Source organism: Cupressus sempervirens, chromosome 8 (assembly GCF_028749045.1).
Source record: "Cupressus sempervirens isolate cs-2001-9-10 chromosome 8, ASM2874904v1, whole genome shotgun sequence".
In the NCBI taxonomy this organism is placed as follows: domain Eukaryota; kingdom Viridiplantae; phylum Streptophyta; class Pinopsida; order Cupressales; family Cupressaceae; genus Cupressus; species Cupressus sempervirens.
Genome location: NC_143125.1, coordinates 610,304,773 through 610,315,079, shown reverse-complemented (window position 1 = coordinate 610,315,079; position 10,307 = coordinate 610,304,773). Strand labels below are relative to the sequence as shown.

The following is a 10,307-nucleotide window of genomic DNA, read 5'->3' as shown; positions in this document are numbered from 1 at the left end:
ATATTTGAAGGGGACTAGTTTTCTTAACCATTGAAGCATTCTAATGGTATCCATAGGAGGTTGTGATTACTGCACTATCATTTGAGATAGAATGATTTAGATACGATTGTGTATACATTGTTGGATTGTTTTAGCAGGTTTTCGTTACTCTTAAATTTATTGATACAGATGAATTAGGCTGTGTTTGTAACATCCAAAATAATTGGATCAACTTTATTTTACAAATTGAAATTCATCATCATTTTTGTGATTTCTGGCAGGCAATCTGAGGTCCAAGCAAAGATGACTCCTGTAAAGAAGAGGAGAACGAACATTGAATCAGACCATGTGATTTGCTCATGTGATGATGGTGCATCAACCTCATCCTCTGCCTCCCTTTTCTCACTTAAACATTTGAACTCTCCACAATATCACCAACCACCTGTTGTTACTGTTTCTACTCCAAGAAGAGGTATCTGCTTGAAGGATACAACTCCAAGAGGCATAAAGAGAAAATATGGTTGCATAGAGGAAACCACTCAAATCATTAGGGATCATAAAATTGAATTTGATTATTACATGGGTCCAATTTTGGGCAGAGGAAAATACAGATTTGTAAAGCTATGCAAGAACAGAGTCACACAAGAAGAGATGGCATGCAAGACTGTGCCCAAAGATTCTCCACAAAATGTATACAAAGAAGTGGAGATTATGCAACATCTCTCTGGTCATCCCAACATTGTAACACTTCATTCTGTCTACAAAGATGCAGATTCTTTGCATCTTGTAATGGAGATTTGCTCTCAGGGAGGCCTTGCTGATTCTGTGAAAAAGAGATGTTATTAAGAGAGGGAAGCAGCACAATTGATCAGACAACTGCTTGATGTAATTAAACACTGCCATGAAATGGGAGTTGTTCATAGGGACATCAAGCCCCAAAATATTCTTTTATCTAGTGATGGACAGATGAAGTTATGTGATTTTGGCATGTCGGTGCATGTGGCAAATGGTATGCCATCCACACTTTCAAATTAATAGAGTTTTTTCCTTTTTTATAGTTAAAAGACTATTGCCAATTTTTATATCAATAGAGTTCTATTCGTTTTATGAAATCCAAAATCTTTAAATTAATTCTAAATATCAAGATTGTTATAAATTAAAACTCTTATTTGTATTGAGTGTATGTACAAATTTATTAGGTTTGGCTGGCAGTCCCGCATATGTAGCCCCTAAAGTTTTGGTAGAAAAATATACAAAAAAGGTGGATGTATGGGCTACTGGTGTCATCCTCCATGGGCTCTTGATTGGTACCTTACCATTTTGTGGGGATTCTATAGATACCATCGTTGAGGCAGTGAAAAATGTGCATTTAAATTTCTTCACTGATAAGTGGAAATCTATTTCTGAGCTTGCCAAGGATTTGCTTTCTAGGATGCTTTCAAGGGATGTTGAGAAGAGAATTTCTCCAGAGGAAGCCTTGAGTATGTATATTTTCTAGCTTCACATTTTTGGTATAAATTTATACAGTCATTTTGAGGTTTTTCTTATGCACTTTTCTTTTTCTTTTATAGTCCATCCTTGGATCTTGTATCATACAAAATCTGATATGGAGCTCTTTAAGGAGTTAAATTTGATGTTTCCATACAAGGCAGAGAGAAAGCAAGAGACAGAAGAGAAGTGTATATGCAAGAATTTACGCTCCTCACTTGTTGATGCAGTTGATCATGCTCTTTTATCTCTTTTAGAGAAAGACTGTAGAAAACAAGAAACAAATATGGATCTTGTGGATGTTCTATGTGCTACAATTTCACAGATGAAAATATCCAAACATAAAAAGAACAGATTCAACATGGATGCCTATCCTTGCCTTGGACAGAGCTCTATTTATTCAAGATTGCCTCTTTGTACAACATGTTGAATGTTGAATTGTACTTATTAGACTTAGCATATTCCATAGCTGATATTTGAGTCCTTTTATGTTTTTGTGGAATAAATTTGGTCTCACCAGAAGCTTATACTGCACCCTAAGGTGGTGCTTTTTTGATATTGTATATGTATCTACAACATTCAAATTGTAAATGGAAGGATTGTATATATAGTTTTATGAAGAATGATACAAGAATGGTAAAGGATTGTCAAGGGATGCTTACAGAAAAATAAAAGTCTATGTAGAACACATGAAATAAAGATTAAACATAATGTTTAAAATAAATAATTTAAATTCAATTGATATAATGATAAATAACTATGTAGAAGAAATGAAATAATTTAAAACAAAGGTTATTAATTTTATTTTTCTAACTGAATCATGGAAATCTTCCAATAAATGTAGGACCATAAAATTGACAGTTTACAGTATGACAAATAATGATACTACAGTATAAAGTCTTGAACCAAGTACTGTTATAAATATCTATTGATTATAATAGGGGAGATATTATTTATTTATATAAATGTTTGAATGTAGTGTAGAAGGTAAATTATAGAGATAAAATTGTAAGTATTGTATTTAGACAACATAATATTATGATTGGTGGAAAAAGAGTTGGAATCATTTATGTAAAAATACAAATTCTAAATTTTAAAATATAAATTTATTCAATTTTCTTAATGTAAATTTTTTTTTGATGTTTGAATTTTAATAAGAATCACAATATTAATAACTAACTTATTGCAAAATTCATATTTTCTTTAGTTTCATTCTAATAGAACAATTAACAAAATTAGATGAAAGATTAAAGATAAATGTATAAATTAACATTAATTTTATTGATTATTGATATTTGAATTTCAAATTATTCATAAACACTTCATTGCAAATCTATATCCTTTTTAATGATACCTCAAAAAGCGAACTTTACAAGTTTAGGCAAAATATTGAAAACAATAGAAATATTTCAATTGCGTTCCTAGAAACATGCAAGATTGATGCAATACATTTTACCTATATAATATCAAAATTTGAAATGTTTTTATTCAATTCTTAGATTTACTAGATGATGCATTTCTAATTAGAGTTGACTTTTCGTTAAAACGGTTGTAGAAGTACTTGATTTTTTTATTTTTCAACTTTAGTGTTAGAATTACATAGTCAAGAATAGAGCTACACTTCATACCCAATTCAAAGAGGTAGAATGGGATACATCATGGTGGAGTTATCTACTTTCATGAAAAGTAGACAATTTTACTCCACTTTTGCTTCAATTTTAACTATACATAAAATATAATAGTTTGAATTTAAAAAAGTAAAATGAACAACAATAAAATTTTTAGAATGAGTATTAAAATCCGCAACACAACATGCTTTAGATCTATATTATCTCCAAAGTCATTTTTAACAATTTGATTATAAAATTGATTCTATAAATACATAAATAAAATTTTCCATGTTGGAAAAGTATAGTGATGTAAATATGACAAATCTTATAGATATAGAGTTGACCATCACTTTGACAATATTTATCATACAAGATAAAAAAAATTTGGGTGCTATCAATGAAATATTCATGGTATTTATCATCAATTCAAGATTAAAAAAATATTAGGTGCTATCAATTGAATAAATAGTAAAGATTTATCCACATTTATAAAAACAAAATTTCAAAAACTTTTATTTCAATTTGATCTAAAGAAAATGCAAATAGATTACATTAAATAATATTTAAGATTGGTAAGCTTTGGCTTCCCACTTTTCTTGATTTTCCATGAAATTTCCTACAACTTTTTCTCTCTCAGTGTGATACTTCTAAAACATGATTCTAAGCTTAAGAAAGAAATAGATGGATGTGGATGAACAACATTGCACATGCTTGCATTATCTTCCTTAGTTTGTGCTTCTTCTAGATAGATTAGAAATTTATTTCTATAATATTATAAGGTAACAACCTTGCAACCACCCAATATTGTACCTTCTCCATTTTTTGCTATATTTTTGCTACAACTTGTTTGATTCCTTTGTCTCCTTGTGAAAATAACCACAACTTGTACCAACTAATTTTAACATGCTATTAAATAAAAAATAAAATAAGTCATTACCTTATCCACCTGAATATGATTATTGAAAAATTCAAGGAATACAAAGTGACTTTAGAGAAGTGGATTTGAGCAAGAATTATAATTTGCAAAAAATTAATCCATTGTTTGGGTCACAAAATAGGAATTGGAATTCAGGCAAATGTGGATTTGTATCCCCATTTGACCCCCAAAACAAGAATTATGTATTCCTCCAAAATACTTGTTATTTGGGACTCCTATTTTAAATCTCATTTTTAAAAAAGTGATGATTCCAAATAAAGTGACATTTAATTGGATTTGACATCCACATGCCTTTTTTTGAATATCAAATATTTGCAATTTAGATGCTTCAACTATTAAGAAATTATAGTCAAATAAAGGAACTTGTAGGTGACTATAGAAAGCCTTCAATGGCCTCAATAACAAATGCAGATCTATTTGAGATAACATGAGGCCCTTGAAAAATACCATGCTGACAAATGTAGGGGGAAAATATTCAATTGATTAGGACTATCATCACACTAGTAGTAGGTGTAAATGCCCAAATAGTTGGCACTTTCCTAGCAGTTTACACATCTATTCTTCAACCACAACCTAGTCTAGATGAACACACAAAATCAGAGTTCCTCCCATGCCAAAAATTAGTTGTTGCAAGCATTACAAGTGGAAATGTTGATGCCAAAATATGGCATGAGAAATAGCACCCAGCCAGGTACTACAGAGAGTCAAATTATAGTTTCAAACCCATGCCAAACAATGGGTAATATTGGCATGGGAAACCTATAACCCCTAACCCCAAATCACTAATTCCAGACATTAAATACATTCTCCCAATGTTGCAGAATAGTAATGCCAAATAAGAAATATTAAGGACACTCCAAATTAAGGCATTCATCATACAATTCTTTCATACTAGTTTGCTCTCCAGTCATAGAACAAACAGTAAGGAAAGCACACTAACACAAAATTCTTAATTTGAACCAAGTGGTCCCAACATAAATTTAGAAACCATAATCTAGATTTCAAGTTCCAGATTCCCAAATCAAGGGTTTTAGATTCCCATTCCTAAATCGTATTCCAACAACCAAACGGGCCCTAAGTGTATCAGAATATATCTCTGAACTAGCTTTGTTGCAACACCTTCTCTATATTTACAACTAGAACATTATTGAGTAAAATTGTGAAATAATTAATTTATTAATGTGATGCAACAAATTCATTACAAATAGAAAGGGGGAAAAATAGAATTAATTTATTTCTATAATTTTAATTTGTTTCTATAATTTATGAGGTACAAGAATATAAGGAAATAAATAGAATATAAAAACAACTCAAATAGTCAAAAAATAGTGAAAAATAGTGAAAAATAAATTTTAATAATTTCTCGGCAAAAAATTATAAAATTTGGGAGCAAAGCTCCCACATATAAGCCTATTGGATTAATTAAAGATAAATTGACCATTACAATATACACAAATAAATATTATCAATAGCGATATTAAAATTTATTTATTTATTCATTATCCCTTAATATTTCTTTTAACATCATTATAGTTTTAGTTAAGAATCTTTAAAAATTTAAGTAGCATTATTTTATTTTATTTTAAAATTTTGTATTGAGTATATGAGATTTGAAAAAGCTTACAACACTATAACCATTAAAGTAGTTTGACTTGTATCACTTGTTCCATCAGATATTACATATTTAGTATAAAGGACCCATCAAGGAGTAGTTAACAACAAGACCATATACATATAGACAAAAATAAGATTTATGAAGCAACTATAATTAGTCAAGTATGACATTTATAGGTACTATTGTAGACCATCCTTGTGGACCTGGGAATGTCACAGTAATTGCTACTAGACAAAGTAAGGCCACTGGTTCAGCAATAACACGAGTCTCTTTCTTCTCTGGGATCATTCTTCTTTGTTCTCTTACAACATTAATAAATGTGGAAGGAACCCTTTTATCAATCTCTATCATATAATCATACTTGTCCTCTTTCTTCAACATGGTGGTTGTTCCATTCTGGAGAAGCTTCTAAGAATTATCCTTTGCAATCTTCAAAACCAAGGTAACCTGCATAGAAATATCATAAATTTTGAGTATGCTAAGAGACCCAATAAGATTTCTAATACTATTAGAGAAAAAATTAACATTCCTTTTTCCATAAGAGCCATAAAATTTTAGTAGAAAGAACAAACCAAAAGAGATTACAATATTTATTGTTTCTGAAAAATCTCCTTGAAATGATATTATGAATGTTAAAGTTCTGATCAAGGATAATCTGAAATATGGCCAAGACTTCCTTCAAAAAGACACAATAAAAGAAGATGTGGTAGATGGTTTGTGATTTCCTACAACAAGGTCAAACATTGAAAACCTCATTTGGTTTAATAATGGGTAGCTTGTGCAAGAGTAGTCTCCACAGAAAGCATAACTTGTTTGGCTAATTAGGTCTATGCTACAAATCAACAAGAATTATTTCCCAATCTTTAAAACTGAGGGTCAACTATTAGAAACAATGGTTCACCAATATAACTAAGAGATTGGGGGAGGGGGGTGTGAATTAGTTATATTATAATTTAAAATATTTATTCTTTTAAGAAATCTTGACCATTCAACCAAAGTAAACATCAACCATAAAGAGATGCACATAAACAATTACACCAAATATGTTGACTAGGGAAACCCTTGATTAGAGGGAAAACCCTAGTGGGAATGATGCTCAAAAAATGATGTACTAATATGAATATTCATTTTTAGAGGATGGATCTTGTTAGGAGTCTATTACAACATTTAGTACAAAGAATCCCTTTTAGGAGACTTTAAATCGATGTTAGGAGATTCCAACCCTATTAGGAGTTATGGAAGGCCACTGAACCCACTGTCCAAATAGCTTCAAGATTAGATTAACAAACCCACTATCCAATTGGCCTCGGTACTATTCCTTTCAAAATAACAGATGTGGAATAGGCTTTTACTTCTTCCTCTATCCAATAAGTCAGACTCCTTCACCTTCAAATCATGCAATCTGCTGCTTAGTAATTTGCAAGTCTTCTCTTTTTCCTTGTTATCTAAAACATGGAAAATATCTTTCCTTTATACCATACTTAATTATTAAATCCTTGATTTGACTTCATACTTCATTATCATACTTTAATTAAATAAAATACACATTTAATTAATATTGTGGACTCACAATTATACAGAAAATTTTGCACGTGCAACTTATATACATGCACACTCTCTAACGTCATCAACAATTAGTAAACTATCTCCAATTCATTGTGCAACCCTTCACTGCAATTGTAATGAGCTGTAGAAATCATGCAATAGGAACTTCTTTCCTGATACTCTGTATCTATGCAGTTTTCTATAATTCAAGCATATCTTCTATACACTATTGATTCAGGTTCTGCACACTTGCCCATGTAACAAATACACAATGTAGTATGTTCTAGTAATTGCACATCATTAGATAAGTAATATAATGTTCTCAATACAGAAATCACAGTCTGCTGCTTTGTTACTCTTTTACAAACTTATTATTATGTTGTCATCAATGACAAGCATAGTTATAAATACATCATATCAATGTTCTGCAATGCTTTGCCATAGCATCAACATTCATGCTAACAATCTCCCCCTTTGGCATTGATGGCAACATAGATGAAAAACATCTAGTTCCAAGAATACCAACAAGTCTTTTCAAATCCTCTTCATCAATCAAATCTTGCTTTATGAAAATTCTTTATTACAACACTTCTCGCCCATAGTACAATGTTTTTCATGTCATACTTCTCCCCCATTGACATTAATGTCAAAGATAGTACACAAATGGTTCAATTTTCTTGAATATCCAATAATTTATCAACACAACCACAAGCTGGTCTGTTGCTTTACAACTTTGTATATAAATCCATAAACAATTCAAGAGTCTAAAGACACTATTGTATACCAATTACCAATTACCAAGAGTCCTTTGCTAACTCTATTCACTACAAACACTCCCCCATTGAGGAAGCATTAGCATTCAGTCTAGTTTAACAATGATGCTATGTACCCTGGACTGATGCACTTTTGCATCTTTTATTAGAAACCAATCTTCCACCAAGAAAGAATGCTCCTCCACTGGTGCTTTTTCTATCATTTGTATCTCCAGCCCAATCAACATTAGTATAAGTGCAAAGAGTAAAATCATTACTTCTGTCATACTAAATGCCATAATCAGAGGTCCCTTTTAGATATCTAAATATCTTTTTTACTATTGCATAGTGATATTCTTTAGGATCAGCCTAAAATCTTGCCACAATTCCAACCACATTTGCTATATTAGGTCTACTATGAGGTAGATACTATAATCCTCCAATCATAGATATGTACCTCTTTTTTTCAACAATAGGTGTCTCATCCTTGCTTGATAACTTGTGACTAGTTACCATAGGAGTTCCAACAAGTTTACAATTTTCTAGTCGAAATCTTTTCAGCAAATCTTTCAAATACTTAGTTTGAGAAATAAAGATTCCTTCTTTATTTTGAACAATTTGCAATCCTGAGAAGAATTTCATTTCTCCTATCATGCTCATCTCAAATTCATTCTTCATATCTTTAGAGAATTTGTTACAAGCTTCATTATTTCCTCCCAAAATGATATCACCAAAAAATACAATGATTATCAACAAACCATTTTCTATCTCTTTCAAATATAAGTTACTATCTATTGTTCCTTTAGCAAATCCAACCTTTACTAAGTTTTTATCTAACCCTGCATACCATGTTCTAGGTACTTGCTTCAATCCATACAAGACTTTCTTTAATCTACAAACCATATCCTTCTCTTCTATAAAAGGAAAACCTTCTAGTTGCTCAATGTAAAATTTTTCTTCATGTTCTCCATTTAAGAATGCTGATTTAACATCCATCTGATATACCTTGAGATTTGTATTTGTTGCATATACCAAGAACATTCTAACTACTTGCATTCTTGTTAGAGGTGCATATGTTTCCTCACAGTCAATTCCTTCTTGCTAAGAGTAGCCATTGCATACCAGTCTTGCTTTGTTTCTTATTACTTCTCCTTTGTTCATTCATTTTATTTTTGAATACCCATTTTGTACCAATCACATGTTTGTCCTTAGGTCTAGGGAATAGTTCCCATGTGTCATTCTTTATTATCTATTGAATTTCTTCTTCCATTGCTTTCAGCTAATGATTATCCTTGATTGCTTCATCTGCACTTCTGGTTCTACTTGAGATATTAGGCATAGTTCTTCATTGATTCTGCTTCTTGTCATTATTCCTTTTTCTTTACTTCCTATTATCTGATCAGCAAGATGATTTCTTATCACATTCTTATTTGGGGTAAGAGTTGCTACTTCAATTCTTATTTTAGGTATGCTACTAAGTTCTTCTCTTACTTCTTCAGTTTGCACATTATTCTGCAAGTCATTTTTAGTCTTGAGAAATAATTCATTACATCTATTGGTCATCCCAGAATAATCATCTCCATCAGGGTTATAATTCACCATCTTTTCTTTACTGCCAAACTTTTCATCTATTCTCACATTTGCGCACTCTACTATAGTTTTTGCTTTATAGTTGAAGCATTTGTAAACTTTACTTTTTAATGAATAGCCAAGAAACATACATTCATCACTCCTTGGACCAAACTTACCAATATCATCATCAATTTTGATGTAGCATTTGCTTCCAAATATTCTAAAATATTTGACTGATGGTGAGTATCTGAACCATAACTCATAAGGTGTTTTCTCCATACCTTTTCTGATTTGTACTCTATTTAGAGTGTATACTATTGTATTGACTACTTCTCTCCAAAAAATCTTTGGTACACCATTTTCAAATAACATAGCTCTTGTTGCTTCAGTAATTGATCTATTTCTTCTTTTAGCAATCCCATTCTACTCATGTGATGGGGTGAAAGTAGTTGTTTCTTGATTCCATGATCTTTACAGTAGATATTGAATTATCTAGAAGTGAATTATCCTCCTCTATCAGATCTTAAGCTCTTTATTTTAACTTTAGATTCATTTTTACTTTATTCTTGAATATCTTGAATTTCTCAAATGCCTTTAATTTTTCTTTAGGAAAAGCTACCCACATCATTCTGGTAAAATCATCAATAGAAATCATTAAATACCTTTCCCCATAGAATCCTCTTGTTCTTGCAGGACCACTCAAATTTGTATGAACCAATTCTAGCTTTTGTGTAGTACCAAATTGTTTGCTAGGAAATGAAACTTTCTTCTGCTTAGCCAAGATACATTCCTTACAAATAATTTAAGTG

General features: G+C 31.0%; 1 pseudogene; it reads left to right on the top strand.

Annotated features, from left to right (window-relative positions):
* The first annotated feature begins 282 nt into the window (after window positions 1-282).
* Window positions 283-1,897, top strand: LOC149543907 (serine/threonine-protein kinase PEPKR2-like; annotated as a pseudogene).
* Window positions 1,898-10,307: the final 8,410 nt, after the last annotated feature.